General features: G+C 36.8%; 1 long non-coding RNA gene across 4 annotated transcripts; it reads right to left on the bottom strand.

Annotated features, from left to right (window-relative positions):
- Positions 1 to 771: 771 nt before the first annotated feature.
- LOC131544896 (uncharacterized) lies at positions 772 to 24,740 on the bottom strand. Of its 4 annotated transcripts, XR_009272266.1 has the most exons (5): positions 22,867 to 22,988; positions 18,434 to 18,564; positions 3,995 to 4,119; positions 2,778 to 2,922; positions 772 to 2,348 (listed from the first exon to the last, which is right to left on the bottom strand). It is a non-coding gene; the product is annotated as an uncharacterized LOC131544896 (long non-coding RNA). The 4 variants fall into 4 exon arrangements; XR_009272267.1 differs by lacking the exon at positions 22,867 to 22,988 and adding an exon at positions 24,554 to 24,740 and having other exon boundaries at positions 772 to 2,922; XR_009272265.1 differs by lacking the exon at positions 2,778 to 2,922.
- Between the last annotated feature and the right edge of the window lie 62 nt (positions 24,741 to 24,802).

Raw genomic sequence — 24,802 nt, forward strand, 5'->3', positions numbered from 1 at the left:
GAACGTGTGTGTGTGTGTGTGTGTGTGTGTGTGTGTGTGTGTGTGTGTGTGTGTGTGTGTGTGTGTGTGTGTGTGTGTGTGTGCACAAATGCGTTGGAAGCAGGATTTCAGGGGGCTCTTTACAATATATATTCTGGACTGGTAATTAAGCTTACAATCTAATATATTGTAAACAGAAACATGCACACACTAACCCACCACAAGCATCCAAATACACAGCCACATATCCACATGTGAACAGAAAGAAGACTGGACAGATTGTAAGAGCAGGAGGGGGTAACGTTCTGTAGTAAAGAGCTCTGCACTAATTGCTTTGGGTTAATTGGTATTTTTACTGCATTCACAGGGAGAGAGACACTGTGCTTAAACATTAAACACACATCACACACACATTTTACCAATCCTTTATAAAACAACCAAAGGTCATTAAAGTTGACCTTTTAGATCTATTAATTAGAAGAAAAAAAAAATCATTGCTATTTCACTAACAGGTGCTATATCTATCTATCTATATATCTGTCTATCTATCTACACACACACACACACACACACACATATATATATATATACAGTATATATATATATATATATATATACACACACACACACACATATATATATATACACTTTATGTGTATGTGTGTGTGTGTGTGTGTGTGCGTGTGTGTATAAATTATATAAATTACTAAATATTCTTCTTCTTTTTCTTCATATTATTAATAAAATATAAAATATACATACAAAAAAAAATAAAATAAAATGGGTCACACTTTATATTAGGTGGCCTTAACTATGTACTTACATCAAAAAATAAGTACAACGTACTTATTGTGTTCATATTGTATTGCAAAACACTTTTGCTGCTATTGAGGTGGGATACGGGTAAGGTTAGGGACAGGTTTGGTGGTATGGGTAGGTTTAAGGGTGGGTGAAGGTGTAAGGGATGGGTCAACAGTGTAATTATAAATTTAATTGCAGAAATTAATTACAGATGTAATTACATATAGGTATTTTTAAAAATATAAGTACAATGTAAAAACATGTATGTACACAATAAGTGCATTGTATCAAATGATTAATTTAAATGTAAGTACATATTAGTTAAGGCCACATAATATAAAGTGGGACCAAAAATTGGAATGGACAGAGCAATAGGAAATAATCAGGGAAATAAATAAATAACAACAAAGACATAGAGACAGAGATCCCGCTCAGATTTGGCTTTCATAGCTAACTCATCTGACCGGAGTCATCCTCATTTTCATCCTAGTAAATCTCTTCAGTCAGTTTTCCAAGAAAAGCACAGCTCTCCATTCTAAAAATACAACACAGGGCACGTGGAGCGTTAGCAGCATCTCTGTGATGTTAAGAAATGTTAAGTTGAGTTTCAACACTGTGGGACACAGTGGAAGTGCCACCTGTTCTCCAGATATGACGGATTTGTTGACTGTTTAAAAAAAGGGGGTGGAAAGAATGAAAGGGTTTACTGTCTTCCTGTGGCACAACTTCAGAAGACCGGGTATATTTTTAGCTTCTAATGTAGAGCAGCCCGGACTCATCTAAAAATCCCCACCACTGAGTTACCAGATGTCTCCTAGGCAATAAAGGAGTTGCCCTGAAGGGGTCCGGCATGATTTCATCCTACCAGGTATCAACAGGTGATTGGTGACAAAATCAACTTGCTCAGGAGTTAAACAAGGGGAACACAGTTAATTAAGACACATACAAATAAAAACTGAACTGTAAATAGAGATATGAGGAAAATGTACAACTATAGTGAAAGACCTACAATAAAGTGCAAAAATCAGCTATTATCGCTCTTCAGTGTGGGTCCAGACTAGCCCTTCATGGTTCTAACAAAGCACATGTTTAATTCATTATTAATTGATAGAGGCTTGTATATTCATGAGTGTGTAGTCCTGCCATCATTGTAAAATGTGTCAGCTCTCAAGGAGGTCCGCTTTGAGACCGCTCAGCTTGTGTGTGTGTTTGTGCATGCGAGTGTTTTGATGTGTAGGTCATTACGCTTTCACTAGCCCTTTGTTTGGCTGTGTGAAAAATCGTTTAGAAAGGGCAGTCTGGATTGAGACGCCATGTTTATGTTGCAATCAGATCTGAGCGATGAGACACAGGAGGGAGGCTAGCTGTGTGTGCTATTTATTCACTGTTTCCCTCACTCTCTATTCCCAAGAGCCCTCAAACAAACAGCACACACACACACAATCACAATCACACTCACACTCACACACACACACAACACATACACCCGTACATACTTTGGTAGTCCGATACAAAACATCCCAATATAGATATGCCCATTAGTGGTCCATGTCTATGTGAGAATGGCTCTGAAACAGAAATAGAAAACATCATTACAGACTGCTGCAGGAATGCTGAAACACAAGAGTAACATGCCAATCCCCATAAATAAAATAAATAAATTAAAAAAAAAAAAAAGAATATGTCTGTTAAAGATGTATAAGTATAATGTATGTATATACTCTATATATAAAGACACATAAACATAATTTACCAATATCAGATACAATCATAGAATATTAAATTACATTTTGTGGTTATATATTTATTTTATATTTTATTTTATATTTATATTTATTGTGGTTATATATTTATTTTAGTAACCACAAAATGTAATTTAATATTCTATCATATAATATGTAATTTAATATTCTATATATAATATGTTGCTCATTTTATTCCCATTCTGTCATATTAAGAAATAGATGACACATAAAACACACACACTAAGAGTGTACCTGAATGGGTGTCAGTCTCTATCTCTCTCTCTCTCATTAGGGGTCTGCTCTGTATCGAAGTCAAAGTTGTGAACTTGGCACAGCCATAAATTCGGACGCCCCCTTCATCAGAGCAGCCACTGGACCCTGCCATAACTCATTTGCACTTGCACACACACACACACACACACACACACACACACACTTACACACCAGGAACCACTGGGTCCAACCATAACTCACATACACTCTCAGAGGTCTTTAGATCCCTCTCAGAGGTCATAAACCACATTCTCTCTCACACACACAGAGGTATGTGGGGGTCCTAGTTTGAGGTCAGGTGATGGAGCTCTCGGGGTGATATACTGACACCCAGTCTCTCTAACTGGGGTAATGAGTCACAGAGTATGAAACAGAACCCAACTTGTTATTTTTTCATTTTGACAAGAAAAACTGCTCTCAGACATCAGGTGATATTTATGAGTATCAGCAGTCAGACAGAGGTTATGGACACAAAACACAAACGCTGCCCTTTGACGCTGTGTAAGCAGAGTGCAAAAGCCACAGTATGAAGTGCACACCATTTCTTTCATCTAACATGTCAAATATTTCTTACTTTTGACTTCAATTGGGCAAGGGAAAATGACCTCTACCTGAATATGTCTAGAAAGAACTGCTAGAAGGAAACAGATATTCAGGATAAGATTCTAAATATTTTATCTATTCTCGTTTAAGTGAGGATGAAATAAAAATAAAATAAAATAAAAAAATGGTAATATATAGAGAAACTAAGAAAAATGAAATAATAAAATTAGTTATTTAAATAATAATAATAATAATGTTGTTGATGTTGTTTTTAAATATTTAAAAATAATTTAAAATAAATAATACAAATAAAAACGGCCCCTTGTGATATATTTAGATCATAAGTTATATCAAGCACTATATTACATCCAGGTTTGCACACCTTTGCATATGTGTTAAATCTGGGCATGCTATAAGCATCACAGTACATTCCATCTGTGCAGCCAATTTCAGTGTGCTGAAGATTCTGTGCGTACACATACAGTATGTGTGTATTTGCACCAAAGTATTGAGCAGGTGGAGCAGGTGATGGAAACTGAAGGAATGTATTTAAGAGCTGTACAGCTGAGTAAGCATGCAGATTCATGGGTAATGGAGTCTATATCACAAACACACACACTCATGCATGCACACACAAACATGCAAACTCTTACTGGATAATGGAGTCTATCAAACTCGCTCTTCTCTTGGCTCACATGCACAGTCTGAGAATTAAATACTCATCTAGGGCTCCCAAGTGGACCACGGTCTTAAACAGCTCTGGGACTCAGTGTGTTGTCTACAGGTGAGGAAGAAACAGAAAGAGAGAGACAATGAATTCATTTAACCAATACTAAAAAATGCATACTAATAGAAAATCACTGTGTGTTTACATGCAAAGCTCTAGAGGAAAGAAAATGCGTAGGATCTTTCAGTCCATCCGACCCTCAGGTGTATTTTTATTATAATCACATGCACCACCAACCATAGTGATAAACAGCATTATTATAATATTAATGATCTGAATAGATGAAAATGTTATCATATATTTTCTATAAAGAATTATTTACTTGCATTTGTTAATGTAACATGAATGTATTTAAAGTCTTACGTACTAAGATGGTATTTTAAAATATGAAAGAAAAATAAATCTGCAAATAGAAGCACTAAATGAATTCAGCAGCTTCATGACAAAGCTAAGCAATAAGCATTGCAGGGTCACTCCAGTAATTGTACACAGAGCTATGTAAAACCTATCATCCATGCATACATATTTCATGAATGTCTCCCCCAAAAAAACATGTTAAAATGGTGAGAGAGTGTCAGGGAAAAGAGCCCAAACATTCAAAAGCGTACACAAGAATGTGGACAGTATAGGTCACACACAGGGAGACGTGGGTCACGCTCAAATTGTCCATCAGTCAGACAGGCAGAACTGATTTAGATGCTAAATAATGGTTTAGATATTCAAAAATTCCATATATATGCGAAAGGCTCCAGTGCACACCGAGGCAGACCCATCAAAGAACCCCTCACCAGCACTAACGCTCCAAAAACTGGCCCCGAAAAGCCTCTTTGTGTCTCTTACATTTTCTCAAATCCACAGCCAATGTGATCTGCTATTAAGTGAAAAGATAACATTTACATTCATTTATTTATATTTATATTATTAAGTGACAGTCTCTTAACAAAAAAGGAAAAGCGAAGTAAATAAATCACATAGATTCAAACAACAATGTTCTGTTGCACTCAGAAACCAAGAAGAAAACCAGAGAAACAGCACAATAAACTAATCAAGAGGTGTTTTTGAAGATGAACAAGTCAAATTGCAAGGTTAAATACTTGAGGGCCGTAATTCCCAAAATACCACAAATCTGTGTCTGTAGTGCATTACAAAATGCAACAGTAATGCAAACAGATCCCTTTTCCGAGAACATTGATTTGTATCAACATACAACTGTGGCTTCACTCAAAAAAATATATATAAATAGAAAATAATGAAAAGATTATTTTATAGAACAAAATCAAAAGGACAGGAAGTCCATGTTTTGACCAAAGGCAGAGAGAGAAAGAATCTGCACATGGACTTTTTAAATCAAACCCATGTCCTCACACAGGCCTCCACTGCAGGTCTGCACACTCAGGATAAAAAGAAGCAGATGATATGCGTCACACCCTGCGAGCACAAATCAGATTTTTGGATGGGCAGGTCAGGGGGTTTTAAAATGGCTGACTTGTTTCAATCACAGTTTATGGAATATAATCTCAAACACAAAGTATTTCAGCTTTTGCTATGCTTTTGAAGCCGCATATATACTGATATGGTATGAACACTTCAAATACAAATTCTGTGTAAATTATATAAAATCTATTGAGTCTGAAAATGGACAAAATTGACTGTTACTAATCTGCAAAGATATGAATTTGCTAGCTAAACCTTCAGCAAATAAAATCAACTAAACTATAAATCTAGTAGAAAATGTTTCGGTCAGTCTTTTGTTGTTTGCTGAAGCATTACCAGGATTAAAAATGATTAATAATAAATTATAATAATAATAATAAAATAAATAGAATAAAATCAATTTCTATCTAGCAGAAAAGTCCACGGTTTCTGTCAGTCTTTTATTTATATTTAGATCACACATCTAAATCAGCCTCACTAATCTTCAAAGATTTTCCAGAGAAGAGAAATCTTCAGATAATCTGGTTTGAGATATCTCTATGACATTGGAAAAGCAAGGTGAATCAAACTAGATGTAGAGCAGTGTGACAGAACTGATTGAGTGAGCAGTAATGTTGACGGACAACCAAAATCTTGTGATCTGACCCCAAAGACAAAGGTTTAATAATAAATATAGCAGTGTCTGGATTAAAAAGACACCACTCTGCATTTTTAATGTAAATGTGTGTCTGCATGCTGTTAAATATGAATGATCCCTGTCTCACCTCAGGGTGAATGTGCGAGGAATGAAGAGCGATGGTCTGCGCTTGTGTGTGTGTGTGTGTGTGTGTGTGTGTGCGCTAGAACTAAGCAGTTTAAATCGGCCACAATTTAGTAAAAGGGTCTCCAAAGTTCATACGCAAGGAATGTCTTGGCTAAATCAGAAGGGTCCAAACTGAAAGCACACCTCTCCCACTTTAAAGAAACCCCTCAACTCTGATCCTAACGGGCTATTAGAAGGGCAAGCGGGATTTTAAATCACTCACAGTGAGAGAGGAAGATAGTCGACTGTTCCTCTGCTTTATTTACACCCTGCTGCAGCCAGTGGTTGGTTGGCAGGTACTGATGGTGTGTGTGTGAATGTGAGTAGGGCACTGGGGCAGGGCTGAAAGGGGTTGGAAGGGTAATGCGAGGGCTATCACATTAACCTGACTGGAGCTCCTCTAATAGGCACCGCGGCTTAAATTGATATATCAATTTACTCCCCTCCTGCAGGACTTCAAAGGCCTGCAGTCTTGTTCCCTTAGCCTTTACCCGCCCCACATCAATCTGCCTGTCTACACCGCATGAGCCTCTCACAACCCACAACACACCGCGCAGCCAATCACATGACCTGCTACAACAGGACAAGTTCAAACTGGCCAATCAGAAAACATCCAGGAAGTAGCTCATCTGCTTATTAGATCTCGTATTGGCTAAATGAATAAAAATATATTGATGGAACTGCAACAACGTTATTCCTAACACAAAATTAGGAACTTGTTTAATAATTTTACCTGTATATAATGTTAAAGTGTCTTCTAGGAAAAAGTGTAGTGTATTGTTTTGTATGCACCATTTCCAGCTATTTTTAGCTGTACAAAACAGCTCGTTTTGCTGCTTGATATTGCAAACTGGTGTGTCTTACTCTTGCCATATTATTTTAATGTATTATCTTAATTATGAACACAGTGGTTTGTAGTGCAAACAGTTTTACCATTTACTGCTCTTTTTGCCATTTCATTACAGCGGCTAATGGACCGGAAGATTTGCACATTCACAGAAAACGGCTTACTTCCACATTGAAAAATAAGGTGGATGGCAACAAGACGAATACTGAAACAATATTAGGGTAATATTAATGGTGAAGAGCTCATTTACGTCAATACACTGAATTTAAAAAAAAATATTAAAAAAAGTTAAATACATATTTTTCCAGTTTATGAGACTTTTAAAATCACAAATATTAAGACACGTGAATTATTAAAAAAAAAGAAAAAAGAAAAACAATTACTGCAAGCCAAACAGTCATCTAAACAAAGAATTTCATATTGAACAATAGTGCTGAAATGTTACAGGTTAGAACATTATTCAAACTTTTGTTCTTGTTTTGTCATTGTCACTAAAATAAATGTACATAAAAAAATAAATAAATAAATAAAACAAAAAAAACATTTGTTGAACAAGAAATCTCTAGTTACCTTAATAAATTTATTGGTTAAATGGGACATTTTTGCATTTAGTGAATGAGCAAATTTAAACTGACAAAAAGTAGTGTACAATTATAAATACAAAATAGGACAACTTAAAAATCTGTGTGTTGCCATAGACGAAGATGAATATATCAGAATGGCACAGCTGACCAATCAGAAATGGGTTTTCCAGAATATGGTGTATTAGGTAAACACACTAAATTGTAATTATCTGCATAATCACGCAGCCTAATAAAACACATTACCCATTAGATTCCGCCGAGCTCATGTGCCTTTATTCAAGACCCATAAACAGGAACAAAAAGGCTGTACATTTGTTTTGACATGCACCTGTGAGCTGTATTTGTGTTAGCAAGACATTTACAACAGCTGAGATAGAAGCAGATCTTCACAGTTAGCTCCAGACTCTGTTCTTTTACACGGAATCAAACAACTCGTCTTCCCAGCACAAGCCCTAGAGGGCCATGATGTCATATCCAGTGTAACACCTTGCGGATGACTGACACATGTTTCCCATGGAGAGACAGACACACAAACACGCAAATGCACACACGTACGCACACAAATTGAAAGAGTCTTTGTTTTGTCTGACATCTCCCACCTTATGCTAACCTGTTTTGTCAAAACAATTCCCACAGAAATTAGATGACACAGATTCAGGAAGATAAGAGCCTAAATCTGCCAGAACCAAACCAACAGTGACAAACAACACCTGCTTGCAGTTTTCACACAATGATTTTAGTGCACATATCGATTTACATACCGAAATACTGTCAACCCAGACAAAAAAATGTTATCAATGAACTGTCTTTTCGAAATTGAGCAGTAAAGTGCTGATATGACTTACTGTTTACTACACCATTTTCCAAAGATCTTTGAGATTAAATCTAAAAGAGAAAGATCATACTGTTTTTATTACGCTGGACTGACTAAGAATGAATACTCCAACAGGGTGAAAACGACATTCGAAACGTTAGGTTGGATAAAGAGGAGAAGGGAGTGTGTTGTCAGGTGAGGTTCTCTCTCAAACCCACCTGATCAGAGAGTTTAGACAGAGGGGAAAAAATACAGCAAATATTCCAGGAAGAAAGGGAAGCGTTGAAGAGGTTGAAAGAGATTGAGAGAGTTGAGAGGATGTGGAAAAAGAGAGAGAGGGTCACAAAGTAGACGGGAGCCATGAATACAGAGCAGCCGAGATGTGAGAGAATTTTACAACAGCTATTGTCTGTCACTCACTCTGTAGATGTGTGATCACAATTTCTCCCCATCAAGTGTTTCACTTTCACCTGAAGTAACTACCCAACACAAATATGCTTTTTACCCATCTGCTTCTCTCACTTGGTCTTGGAGACACACACATACATAGTCTGTCTTTTTAACACAGAGACAGCAGATAGACACCCCCATCCCCCTGCAGTCCTCGCTGCCAGGCCGTGCCCTTGCCAAACAATAACAAGTTCACACTACAACCAAATGATTGCTTTCCTTATTTGTTGCTTTAAAGAGCTGCTTCTGATGATTAGGATTTTTTTATGTGGTGACCTTTGCATTCAAGGCCTTGAAATGCATGTATCTGTGAGACAGACGCAATATATCCATCCTGCTATTCGATCAGTGTGAGAAGGTCAAAAGTTAACAAACGCACAACCACGTACACATCCATGCAAACACACTCACAGTCCGGAACAAAATTAGCTAAGTGCTAAAACAGCTGTGCTTGGTCATTTATTCAGCAAACACACACAAAATAACCTCACTTTACTGTAAACGATCAAGACCACCCAAGCCAGCCACAGGTTTACAACAGATTTAGACCAGATGAGGAACGATAAACTCATTTGACTGCTTCTTTCTCTATTCTGTATGGCAAGAGTGGTTGAATATATAAAAAATATATTTAATGTCACTAAACATCTGTTTTATTTCCATATTATTAAACATGAGTTTATGACTGGCTTACAGTCCAAATCAGTTTTTTCTTCAGTTTTTTTGACTGTCAATTTGTCTGAAGTAGACTAAACTATTCAAACCAATCATGTATTTTTTGCATTATATCAGCTCTGTTTTTTTTTGTTTTTTGTTTTTTTATTGCTGGCCTCTGTCAAAGAGAAACATATTTTATCATACATTAAAAGCAGAAAAAATATATATACATAGCAATATATATTTTAATAAATTTAAAACAATTATAAATATAATTAAAATTGAACTCACAGACTATTAGAATTCACAACTATTTTTAATCTGTTAAAAGAGACGGGTGCTATTTGGAACCAAATGATACATGCAGCAACTATCAGCAGCAAAACACTTTAACATGACATACTTAATCAAAAAGCATGTAAAGACAGCACTGAATAGTTATTATTATGTTGCTTTTCTATTTGAACATTACATTCATTTTCACTGAAGCATTGTGTTGGAAGAAATATAATAATGAAATGTTTGTTTGATGAATCTTGTCAGTACTCTGCTTTTCAGTGCATTTGAAAATGATGGTCCAGCACTTGCATTGTCCTCAACGACTTCAGCCACAAGACAACATGCTCTGGATCTTCTTTTCTTCTTCATTCCATTCTGTCTTTTTTTCCACTTAGTTTATCATTTGTTGGTAAAGAGCAGAAAGAAGGAATGGTACGGTCACTGATTCGCCACAATAGGTGCCTGTGGGGGTTGACAGGAGGCACAGTTTGTGGGTGAGGTGTCGAGGCTGGGACAGCGCCAACTCCGTGTCTTTAAAACCATCGCTGTTGTGCTACACTAGGCTACGGGCCAGTGAGTAATCTTCACACAACAAATGTCACAAGGAATTCTGGGTAGCACAAACAAAACGACCAAGTCTGTCAAGAGAGGAGAGGGGAAGTGAGACAATGATGAATGATTGGCAAGAACCTGTTTGTCTCTCCCTCTCAATCTCTTAATTTTTGGCACTAGTCTTGTAAAGTTTTTTTCGTTGACTCTATTGCATGTCAAACTGACAGTAACATTATATCATTTAATGATGTGTGCTATACAGAACAAGAGTCGCAGCTCAGAGGTCTACTTTCCTCCTCTTTCTCTTTCTCTCTCTCTCTCCGTCTCTCTTTCTCACGGTGCTCCTCTGTCGGTTGGAAGCCCAGAGCAGGGCTGCTGCGGTGAAGCTCCCGTTACACTCTGCCTCAGCCTCTCTGTCATCTCCACTAAGCCCAGTGCACCCTGGGAAATTAAATAACCCCATGTCTCAGTTTCTCCCATTGCCCCAATTAGCATATTTTCTGTACAATGGGCATGGTGTCTAGGATGTAAAAGGACAGTCACTTAGCTATATCTTCTCAATTAAAGGGACAGTTCACATTAAAATAAAAACTCTTTCATTATTTACTCAACCTTATGTCATTCCAAAACTGTAGGACATGTTTACATCTGTGGAATACACTGTGTCAAATGTGTTTTTGTTTGTTTGTTTGTTTGTTTTTTTTTTAAATAAAAGAAAAGTCAGTCTGCCTGGAACAAAATTGTCACCAATATACTTTTTTCCCTTCCATAGTAGAAAGTACGTCATGTAGATTTGTAATGACATGAAGCTGAGTAAATGATGACAGAATATCCCTTAAAGCATAGGCATCTAAATTATATGATTGCAGACAGGGTGTCCGTTTATTACTAAAACTGTTTTTTGATGATGACCAATAATGAGCAATATTATATATTCAAATAATTACGCAGAATAATTAATTCTGGATGAAGTATCCCTTTAACTCCCTGCACAAGGAAGGACCACATCTAATCCACAGGATTATCTTCTGTTTAGGAATCTTTACATTAAAAAAAAATAAATAAATAAAGTATAAAAGTCTTTAAAACCAAACCTTTTATTTTCATAAATACTGTCTACATGGATACTAATTTGGCAATCTGCAGACTACAAAAATACTGAAAATGTAACTGGTTCCACTCAGCCTGCTCCAAGTCCAAGTGGGGCTTGAACAAGCATGTCAATAGAGGAGTTGGGTGCACTAACAAGAAGGTTAAAGACTGACATGCCTGTTGAGGCCAAGGGAGTGAGGATTGCCTGCCCAGCTATCAGAGGCGGACAAAGTACACACCTTCCTTACTTGAGTGAAAGTACAGATACCACTGGTCAAATACTACTCCACTACAAGTGAAAGTTGTAAAGACAGATTTTTACTTAAGTAAAAGTACAGAAGTATATGTTTTTAAAAGTACTTAAGTATCAAAAGTAAAAAGTAAATGCATTGTTTTATTGTATTTTGCTTTTATTGTATACTTACAATACTTTATGCCACTAATGCAACCTACTGAATACACTGATTAGCTTGTATTATCTTTGGAATTAAGAGTTTTTATGTTACCAAACCTAGAAATGGAACAACTGAATGAAGATAATCATCTTTAGTTTTAATCTAACACTCCTACAGCTACATTGAACTCATTTTAATACTTGTTTAAAAGTTACAAAGTTATTTTTCAAAGAGATATTAAAGTCTATGATATGGTTCATTTTAGGCAAACAAAGCAAACATTGAAAAGAAAACAAATCTTTAGTATCCTCAGAAAACTGGAACATACTCTCTCGGTATGGCCATGGGTGTGCAGGTTGCACCAAAGAACCGTCTTTTTTAATTTTGCCATCAACTGATCAGTGTTCATAAAATGCTCAGAAATCAGTGAACTTCACAACATGTGGCTAGGGTTGGGTATTGTTTGAATTTTATCCATTCAGATTCTGATTCTGCTCATTGATTTCAATTCTTATTGATTCCTAGTTTAGATTCCAAAGTTTTCATTTAGCCTACTTTTTGATCATTTGTTTACAAAAATATATATATATATATATATCGTGTGTGTGTGTGTGTGTGTGTGTGTGTGTGTGTGCAGTGTTTTGACAATAAAATAATTTTCAGATTTATATACTTCCCTGACCAGTTTTTAGCAGCAATTTACCAGTAGGCCTAAGTTTATAGCATATATAGAGTAAAGTGAGGGCAGCGATTTTTGACAGATATATTAGCCTACCATTTGTATTGCCATAAATCAAACTATAGTTAATATAATGAAACTATGGTAAATTGGTGGTGACTGAAGTTTTACTACAAATAGCATATGGTTACTATAGTGAGATAATAGTAAATTTGTGGATACTGTGATTTTACTGCAAATACCATAGTTACGGTTACTATAGTAAAAACATGGTTAATTTTCCAAAGGGCTTTAATGAGTTAACACATGCCTTTGTAGAGCGCTTTTGGCTGTGCAGTAGTGCGGACGTTTACATTAGTTTAGTGGTGAAGATCCCGAGGTTGCCAGATTTGCTAAAAGAAATCAGCCAAAAGCTAGGTGGAAAACTGCAGGCTTAGAAATACTGTAACACTTGGCAGATCGCAGGCTGGATTTTCGCAGAAAAAAAAGGTTCAGTGAATCTGAAAATGCACACACTGTAAAAACTGCTACATACAACGACTTTCTACTTGGGGACCTTGATATAAATGTAGTTGAGTAAAAAGTACGATATTTGTCTTTCAAATGTAGTGAAGTTAAAGTCGCAAGTTTCCAGAAAAAATAATACTCAAGTAAAGTACAGATACTCAAAAAGTGTACTTAAGTACAATACTCAAGTAAATGTACTTCGTTACTGTCCACCTCTGCCAGCTATACCTTATCACCATTTTACAGTGACACTACATGTTCAGTTCCTTGTGAGCCGCTTACACATGCATCATTTTAAGGTATTGCAGGTGCATTACTGAAACCAATGCATTGCAACAATATCAGTGAAATTATAAATCCAAGATGGCAGAAAAAGTGCATTTTTATTCTTAAAATTAAAAATACATTTTCATACTGAAATGTATTATTGAATATAGTTTAAAAACTGACACAAAGTGGTAGGTGCTATGCATATTATTATTATATTATTTTTTCATGCTTCGTGTCTCAACTCACAAAATCAACTGAAAGCCACTCAGAGTTTTTATTTGGTCTATAACAACCGAGTACATGTAAATCTAGAAAGCAGATGATTTCAATATATACGCAGAACTTTAAAGCAGGAAATTAACAATAATTATAGAAACACCAGTTTATCAAACATTCGAAATCTGAATGGAGCAATGCAGAATATTTTGAGCTGATATTGTCAGCTTAGCCTATAACAAAAATAAATAAGAAAGACTGTATGAGCACTTTCCATACTGCCAAACATAACGGATAGTGAGAGAAAACTGACTATTAAACACATGGGGAATGTGTAATTGACTACGGTGGAAATTATTATGGTTTAAAAAGGGGACTTAACAGAGCAGACTTATTCTTTCACACGTCCTCTATGCAATCCACATGACATATGTCCACACACACACACGGGCAGTTAGAGGCAGTAGCAGGCAGGCATTTAGACAGCATGGTATAAGAGCTCAGTTGGACTGCCACACTCAGTCCAAACCAAATGAGACCATGCTGCTTCAAACTAGCCCAGCAGTCTCCAAGGACTCCACACTGATTCTCCACAGCAGATCATTAAAGTCATGTATTCTCCCTTCCCTTCTCTCTTTCTCTTCACACTCCCTCTCGCCTCCTCTCCCTCCCAACCATCGGCGTATTGAAAAAAAAGGAAGTCTAAATAAAGTTAAAGTTTGAATAAACAAAGGATTTTCTCCTATTTTCCCCGCCACTTCTATGGGTTGTAGTTTCCCTGAGATGTGTGTGGAATCTCATTGGCTCTTTCCAAGCTTGTTGCAGTGGTAGCTGGTTCTCAGTTTAATTGGAAACTTAAATACTTTGGGTAATGTGTGGCCCCTGGGAGCCCTTGCTGCCATATCCTTCACAGCCACACATACACACACACACAGAGAGAGAGAGAGAGAGAGAGAGAGAGAGAGCAGACAGGGTGTCTCTCTCCTTTGCACAGGACCTCCAAACCCTCAACACCCCCACCCTCTCAAACTACAGCTGTCCTCAACGACAGCCCCGGCCCTTCATTATCAAAATAGAAATTTGTGTCCTAAGTGCAGCAACATTGCTAATGCTAAATATTCAACTCCCTCAGGAGCTAATTACGCCTGAGTACTGGCAACATGGATTCCATTTTTTCACCTCCAATAACAACTGTAAAAGCAATTTGAGCATTTTTCAATTAATTAAACACATAGTCTCCCAGTAACCTCTTGTCATTTTGCCCTCCAGGACCAAAGCTAATTTGTGTAAAATATAATGAGAGAGCGTGAGAGAGAGAGAAAGCAGCGGATGGGTGTTTTTAGTCATTTTTGCCACTTAAGGAATTAAAGAAGCACACTCTTAATATTTCATAATGAGGACAGACATGCCATTTTCAAAGCAATCTAAAGCTGGGTTTCAGCATTTTAAAAATGTTAAGGAGTAAACTAGGTTGATCTACTGCAACCACACTTTGATTCATTGTAGTTTTCACAAGTAAACTAGAGTAAATCAACTAGGTACACATACTATTTTGGCACCGTATCAGTTATCAATAGCTGATAATAAAGTCCCCATGAAATCAAAATTGACAATTCTTATTTTTAATAGAATTTTGCAATGTTTATTATAAATTATATATCCATACACAACATTCTTTTTTAATTGCATGCCTTTGTAATCTTTAATAAATAAATGTAATATAAATTTTTGTTTATATTATAAATTAGGTTACACTTTATTTTAGGTGTCCTTGTTACAGTGTAATTATTCATTTACTGTAAGTACTGAGGAATATTAACTACACGCACTTACTGTATGGTTAGGGTTAGGATTAGGGTTTGGCTTAGGGTTACTTGCATGTAATTATGCATCATTTATTGTTATTATAATAGTGAGTATATGTAACACGTGTAACAAGGACACATTAAAATAATGTTACTGTAGTGTTACTGTAAAATAGTGTTACTGTAAATTATGTGGTGCTGTCTAAATTCCCATGTAGCATTTTTAATATTTAGTACAATTTATTTTCCATTTATTGGTTATAACAAAAATAATTAAATACTTACTGATTTCAGCCATAATTTTAATATATATCCCTAAAATCAACCCTTGATGTGTTTGACTTGAAAAATATACAAAGCTATACGTGAATCGGATGTTCTGCTTCTTTTTTTTTCTTTTTTTTTTTTTTTTGTCAAAGAATAATAATGTGTGAGGAGAATATGTGTGGGTGCATGCATCATATCAAATATTTTCTGTCACAGCTGATGAGCGGAGCACATAAAAACTGCATTCACCTAGACACTGATGCACACACACACACATCCAGAATCCTGCCAAACATTCTCATTATTGTCTCTTAGAGGCTTCTGTCAGTGAGTCAGATCAGAGAGAGTGCGTGAAATCTCGCTAATGGGCATTACAGCATTACGGGCTTTCCCTCGTCCTCTCTCTAGATCTGTCTCCCTCCCACTCCCTCTCTCTCTCTCCATCAGGACCTGTGCAAAATAAAGAGAAACACACACAAAAGGAACACACACAGAAGGAAAGGTAAGGAAAACAGGCATTCGGTGAATATTTACAACAGGAAATTTGGCCTACGAAAACACAAGATGTTTCATGTGGAAAGCCATCCCTCCCAACCACCTCAATCTTTCTCTCTCTCTCTCTCTCTTTCTCTGTGCTCTCTTGCTCGCAGCACCAGTCAGAGAGATGACTCCCGGTGCTGTCTAGCTTCACTTTCAAAGCAGTGTTTAAATGGGCTCCCTCAAGGACGGAAGCACAGCCTTCACCTCTGCGCACCTCTACTGTCTCCCGCATGGACGGCCCTCTTAACTTTCCCTCCTTCCCCCTCACTCAAAATATTCAGACGCCAGCTCTGCTTTTCAACAGATCCTCCTAGCGTTGGCAAATATAGGTGTGTAGTGAATGTGCCGTGTTAAGCTATGAGAACCGAGGCTTCTGCTACAGTCATTACACGGTGTGCTGCTCACACACTGATGTTGTCTGAAGAGCATCTCATCTGCATAGGGACACACTTCATAGGTTACACTCACTGCACACACATTGCTCTTTTGCCTTCATTAACAGGCTACAGGGAAACAAATATGTCTGAGACGATGAGCAATGTTTTGATAGTGGGTTGCTGTGCTTAATTATCATAATATAAAAAATAGCATTGCTCATTGAAATGAAAAATGTATTGAGTAATAAAATGGACTGACACCCTTCAGTTAAAATAAATAAATAAATATTTTGTAAATATTTCATTTTGCACAATCATAATATTGACGTACTTTAACCAATAAATAAATATTTATTTATTTATTTATTTTAAATAAATACATATTTTTGGCGCAATCATAATATTGACATACTTCACCCAAAAAAAATGAAAAAATAAAATAAAATAAATAAAAATAATAAGTCATCATTTACTAAGGCTCATATCATTCCAAACCTGTATGAATTACTTTCTTCTATAGAACACAAAATAAGATATTTTGAAAGAAAAAAAACAACAACAACTAAAACAACTACACACACACACACACACACACACACACTTATACACTTTTTTTTGTTTTGCAGAAGAAAGAGAGTGATCTAGTGATCGACATGAAGGTGAAATTTCATTTTAAGTACAGTCTAATATGAGTAACAATGGACCTCTGGCGACATCTTCCTGGTTTTGTAGTGATGGGACTAGAGAGTAAGCACAGGTGAGACGAGTGACTCTTTGATCTCACTGCTATATTTTTATTGCGAGGGTGGAACCACATTTCTCTGGGTTACAGATGCTTATGGGAAATGAAAGGTGAGCACACCCACAGATACCAGTGTGTCACACTAAAATACATCCTCCCTGAGGGAGAAGGGAGGCAAGGAAGAGGGTTACGCAAACAGATCATCAGCAAATAATGACTGGGCCCCAAGCAACAAAAGTCAAATGTTCGAATGCTACAACTGGGAAATGCACACACACACACACACAATAGAGAAGTACCTCAGAGGCATATGGACAGATACCTAGAGCGAGACGTGCTCAAACAGCCAACCAGGTGTGGGGAAACAGACTCTAGGAAATGTCTATGGAGAATTCCAGCCTCATAGGATGTACTCCTTCTATAAGAGTCATTTAACTTGGCATATAGTTCTTAATGATTTATGTATATTTGTTATTCAATGAAAATGACATTATTAAATCATTAAATTTCAAAAATTATCAACAACTCGAGTACTGTGACAGGCTGGCATATTCCTGAGCTTCCTAGATGTATTATGAGAGGCCATATCATGTACTATTGCAGCATAACAAAACAACTAATTTGGATCCAGCACCTCAGTGATATCATCCTAATGAGGAGCAAATGGGGAATGAGGCCTCGCTCGCATTGTTGTTGCCACAGATTACACCTGACACCCAAAACGCCGAGGCTTGATCGGGTAGCTGTTCGAATGTATCAAAGGCAGTGGAGAGAAACCCAACACCTCTGCTGCAAAAAAGCGTCGGGGAGAGAATGTGAGAGGGCAAGTACGGTATGCAGAGAGGCAGGCAGAGAAAGCCATCTACATTTCAAATGCAGAGGATGTTTTCCGTTGGATGTTTATGAAACATGGCTGCTGGGATTGAGCAACTGTAAGAGGATATGGCATCAAAGAGCTGCTCAGAGAAAACAAAACAACAACACGCCGCTGCTCACGGAAGAGGAGAGCAGAACACAACCCCTCCTAAGAATTATGCAGCAGCTTCAGCTGATTACCTGCAACCTTGGGCCTCTGAACAACTCGCTCGAACCTCAGGCCTGGACACACACTGTCTGGATAGAGAGTGGTTGTGGCAAGATTCTGACCAATGGGACGACAGGAGGGCTTCACTTAAAGAGGGAACGATCTGTGGATGGAAGAGTGTACTGAATGGTGTGATGATAGCAAAACAATGATACTACTGCAGTGACATAAAACAATCTGGAAGTATGTAAAAACACTCCAGGTAAACATCCTTAAAACCGTCTTTATTTAAGTTGTACACTTGCAAAAACTTGTCCTTTAATTTAGTTAAAAAAAAAGAAAAAGCATTTTAGCTTACCATACCAGCCAAAGAGGGTTAGAGAAAAAGAAGTTTAATTACATTTACTGTAATCCTCTGGGGGTCATGTTAGCATGCCTGGTGTACATTGACAACTGCAGTCAGAAATAAAACAACTGTGGTCGCTTGTTTTTTCACACCAATTAAAGGGCATTTTGACAGATCAGGGACTGCTAAGATTTTAAGTCTCAGTGAGGCTTTTAATGAAGCCTGTGCCTTGTAAAGATACTTTGTTCTACAGCAGTTCATCAACTGTCTATAAACTTCTAGTATTGACTATTGGTATATTTTCCATATACATTTAAAATCATCCTGTAAAAAAATCATCTAAAGCACAAATGTGACCCTGGACCACGAAACCAGTCATAAGTGTCAATTTTTACAAAATTACTTCATCTGAAAGCTGAATAAATAATCTTTCCATTGATGTATAGTTTGTTAGGATCGGACAATATTTGGCTGAGATACAACTATATGAAAATCTGGAATCTGAGGGTGCAAAAAAATCTAAATACTGAGAAAATCACCTTTAAAGCTGTCCAAATGAAGTTCTTAGCAATGCATATTACTGATCACAAATTAAGTTTTGATATGTTTAAGGTAGGAAATTCACTAAATATATTCATGGAACATGATCTTTACTTAATATCCTAATGATTTTTGGCATAAAATAAAAATGGATAATTTTGATCATACAATGTATTTTTGGCTATTGCTACAAATATACTCCAGCAACTTAAGACTGGTTTTGTGGTCCAGGGTCACAAATGACGGTAACACTTTAGATTAGGGAACACATATTCACTATAAGAGTTTTCCCTCAATAAACTATTAACAGTGAGTAAGTTAGTTGTTAAATTTAGGTATGGGGTGGATAAAGGTATCTAAAATATGGTGATGCAGAATAAGGCATTAATGAGTACCAACTGAGTACCAAATTTACAGCCAATATGCTAGTAATATGCATGCTAATAAGCAACTAGTTAATAGTGAGAATTGATCAGGTTGTAAGAGATTGGACAGATGCAATTTTTGGTGGGTTAAGAATTATAAACCACTATCCAAACAAAGCTCCTTAGTTCGTATTTACTTTGAAAGCACAACATTGCTCTTGTGGCTTGGAAGCTACTTGCTGTGTAAAGTGTCCTTAAGTTATGGAAAGGTAGTATATAAATTAAAAGTTATTATTATTATTATTGCTGTTGTTGTTGTTGTGAATATTAAAGTGTGACGATGTAAGACCCTCTAAATTATCAGAATCTGTTGAAGCTGCTTCTAATCACACTTTATCAGACTGAAATTGTTATGACAAGGTTCATTCTGTCTTTGCACTAAACTTTAAAAAAAAAAAAAAAAACATTTAAAACTTTGTTGAATACACTAATCATTTCAGTTCTGATTCAGTGGCTTTAATACCAGTTATAAGGTTAAACAGCTGCTATGCAACTCTTTGTATACATAATGTAAAATTCTACTAAAATATTCACCTATGATGCCTAAAGGCTCTTTCATACACTCACAAAATGTGGTAAGCATACATGTTGAAATTCATGTTGTCAGATGAGTTTTTAGTAACAATGTTTTCCTGCAACTAATTGATCATAACAATCTTTAAGTGTGCATGCATATGCAGGCCAGTGGTGTCTGATTTAATATTAGCAGACAGCAAATGAGCCCTACAAGACACAGGCATCTGCAGTAGTACAGAGTGCATTGTATCGTGGTGAGCCTTAGTGCTGATAAGAGATGCGTCGGCAAAACCCTGAAAAGGCTTGTTTTCCCAACACTCAATCCTCATTAGGCTCAATCAATACTCCTTTAGTCCTTCAGCTTACTGACTCATTTCAAAATAACATTACAGGTCATTTGTCTCATCGTTGACTAGGCTGCATTACGGCACTTTCTCGCTCTCAGAGCAAAGAATGACACAGGGAGGAGAGAAAATGTTGGATACTGAGATTTCTACGTTGTGGATACAACTTTAAATATTTTTTTGGTGAGAAGTCATTGAAAAATCAATGTCTGCTTCCTACAATCCATTTCAACCAAATCAATCATAATCTAGCCGGCTGGCAGGGGAAAGAGAGAGAGAGAGAGAGAGAGACAGGGGGAGGGAAAGGAGAGAGAGACACAGAAAGAACGAGAGAGAAAAATGCACACAATCTTTGTCTGAAATCTCTCAATTCTAAATCCATTCTCATAAAAAGCTCATCATCACATCGTTTAGCCTGGCTAACGGCCTGTCAGTCACCAGGGGCCTCTGAGGAAGACTACCGGGAATATGGAGCCACAGCTGGGGGACCCAGGGACCCAGTCTATCTCTGCCATATGAACACTTTAAAATTGACTAGGGTGGTAAAGGCTATCATGATGAGAATCAGCAAGTCGATTAAATCTGCTAGAAGTCCCTCATGGTATTTTCACACCTGTTCCAGGGGGCAGAAAAAAATACCAGAGTAATCACGTTTAAAATAAATGAGCTCCTGCATCAACATTCAAGGTGGTTTCAATAAAAGGTCCTCGGCAAACCTATAGAGTACTGACAGATTTAGATTGCTCTTTTTAAGGATCAGCGTTGCCCCTTTTGATCTTGTGCCCTACTTACATAGATATTTGGATCATGCTTAGAAGAGCTCAATTACAAGCAGCATTGTTATGAGTGAACACATGGTTGTGTACGCGGCCACTCACAATCAAATGCTTACACATAATATTGTATGGAAAAGAACTGATACGAATGTTTATTATTTCCCTGGGTTATGCGCATATTTTATTATTTAAAGCAAAAAATTAAACGCACAGTTTTCATGTTATTGAAAAGATGACAAACATTAATTGTAGTTCACTTTGAAATTTGCTTTCAAAGTATTACAAAGAACAACAAAACATTTTGAAATAGTGGTTATGGTTATTTATACACTTTCTGCACTCAATAACAGACAAGTAGATATGGTAAAAATAGAATGGTTTCAAAGCATTAAAAAAACACAAAATAAGTAAAATAAATTAATGAAGTCATGTTGAATGAAATTGTTTTCTCTTTCAAATTTGCAAGGATTGTGTGTGTAAAGTGTCTAACACTATATCCTTTCTAGTACAGAATATAAATATTTAAATAGAATAAATTTAAATATGATTTTGCTGTTTAATGCTATTAGTATTATTATTATTATTATTATTATCATTATTACGTTGCTTTGCTGCTTAGGGAACAGGTTTTACTTGTGCACATGTGTTTAATCATTTCATAAAAATGGCAAGGTCAAAAATAAATCACATCCATTATTCGCTACGGATCTCCCCAAAGCATTAGCGGCGGACTGTTTAGAATTTCAATTGGCTTCCAAGTGGCAAAACCCCTTAGCTAATACATCAAAGAATATTTGGCGTCAACTAATCGGTTTAGGGCAGATTTGGAGTGGCTAAAATCCGTTTGAGGGGACAGAGAGAGAGGTACACGTTACCGGCTGCCCACTGCTGTCGGGAGAGACACGCCTAACCTTGTGCCTCGAGGAAACCTGTCATGCACTTCACGTTAACTAACTTTGTTTAACCAGCCCATTCTGCGCGCGAACGCGAGAAGCAATTAGTCTGCTACAATAGATAATGCTTTCTAATAATAGTTTCTAAATCCAAATTAAATTACGTCGTTTCCCTCAGGCATTTTGCTGGAAAAGCACCACTTGAAATACCTCCCCCTACTTATTTATTTATTTATTTTTGTGATCGTCCTTGTTATATTTCCTTTGACATATTGCATTATTGTGAAAAGATTCAGACTCTTGCATATCCGCACGACTAGTCATATTACAAACATGCATAATTGGAAACATAAGCGTCCGTCCTAAAACAAGCAAGAGAATAACTTATACATCAGTGAGCGCACATATCCTAACATAAGCCTACACCTCCCCTTGCCGTCCAGTCTGGGAGTTCACGGGAGCATTTCGGGAAAATAAAGCACGAACTACTTCAATATAAGACCCCTCTGCTAAAACACCATGTTCAAAAGTGTTGTTGTTCGAGTATTCGTCCACTTACTACCTACTGATTTGATGAGGGTATTATATAAAGAATGTAATTTAAGTTAAATAAGCAGTGTCCTACCTTTACGCCATGCAGCGCGTGTAGAGTGTGACTAGTCCCTGCTGCATTTCTCTTTCCAAGCTTTCTTTCATTCACCCCTCCACTATCGCTAAACAGACTGCTTATCGAATCCTATTGGCGAGGAGGAACTCATTACTGCCGATAATACTCTATCAATGAATATTGACGTCATTTAAATGCTACTCCCGGGTATCCTTGGAAACCGATACGCTATTTAGAGGTGACTGTGCAATGGCCACTTCCAACTGCGCTTCAGCAAAAAACAAAAACAACAGGAAACATATATAGCAAGTGGGGTATTTAATGAGGTTAAGGATTTTTTTAGATGGAATATGTATTTTTGTCTGTTATATGCATTCGATTCAAATGTAAAATGACAATAAAAACGTGCATGCTATGGCTATTTTGGTTTACTCATTTATAGATATTACAAGAAATAACGCTCATAAGCTATTGTCATTCTCGAGAGCTCCTCAACTCAATTTCATTCATTTATATACATTCAGGGGTGGTGCAGATATAATAAAACCACTTCACTATATCACAGTCGACAACGCGGTAATGTCGTATGCCTACAGTTTGTTTTGCTTTGAACTTAGCATTGGTCCACTGAGTTTGAGCGTCATCATTCTTCACTCTTGAGAGTGCAGTAACACGTGACATCATGAACACACTCTGTAGCAGCGCCTACAGCGATCCCTTTCGGCTCAGAGAGACTTTAACAAGTGAGCCAATCCACTGACTCCTGCGTGAAGTTCCTTCACACACACACACACACACACACACACACATATACATACATATATATATATATATATATATATACACACATATACATATATATACACATACATATATATATATATATATATATATATATATATATATATATACATACATACATACATACATACATATATATATATATATATATATATATATATATATATAACATTTTGCTTTTTGTTTGTATTAGGCTTTTGAGTTAGATGTATCATTTACTGTTGTGATGACGTAGAATAAAAATAGTTCTTAATGCATTTTTATCGATGCTAAATACAATATTTAAGATGCATCTCCTGTTATTTGTTAGTAGGCCTATATGCGCACACAATATAGTCTGCGAGCAAATAGAATAAAATACATGAGGATATTCTCCGCCGCAGAGGAATATATCTGTTTGAATCAAAGGGGTTTAGAGCCCCTGGTCGTGATGGATTTGCCGTGGTTCATATGGTCTTAATCTGTCTGCGCTTGGGGCTTTGGTGTAAAGGAGAAGAAGATCTGGTTTGTTCCGGGATCTAAGGCGAAAACTGTCCAGCGGACAAATCAGTTAACACCTGTCAAAAGTTACTTCTTCACTTTCTTACCGCTGAGACTTGATAAGCGCACATACAGTCACTTTAGGTTCTTTGTTTCTGAAAAATTAGGGAAAACCGTCTTTCAAAAACCATTGTGTAAAAAACAAATAAAAAAAAATCCAAGCTATAGTTTTATACAATGAGGTAATAAAATATAGAGTATCTCCAAATTATCCCTGATAATTTGCAAACGCATGACATTTCGAAAGCGACACCGAAACAAATAAAATAAAAATAAGAAAAAAAAAAAAGGAGGCTGTTTCTACAAGTTTGAAATGAGCGACGAGAACACAAAACCAAGGAGAATGAAGAACTGCAAACAGTACTTGTAGCGTCTCCTGTCGTATTTGGCAAGCCGTCCTCAAGAAGATAACAGTCCATTTGTTATTAATCATGTGTGAAAATGAAGGCTTCGTGTATTTGGAAAATGAGGAAAGTTGAAGTTGATGTACTGGCTCGCATGAGACCGCCATCCAGGGGCTGTAGCTACACAGTCTAAGGCATTGAGGCTTGTTAGAGACAAAAATAGGGGGATAGCGGGGGAGATTGTTAGTGAGTGCCAGGGTACGAATGTA

Source organism: Onychostoma macrolepis, chromosome 07 (assembly GCF_012432095.1).
Source record: "Onychostoma macrolepis isolate SWU-2019 chromosome 07, ASM1243209v1, whole genome shotgun sequence".
NCBI lineage: Eukaryota > Metazoa > Chordata > Actinopteri > Cypriniformes > Cyprinidae > Onychostoma > Onychostoma macrolepis.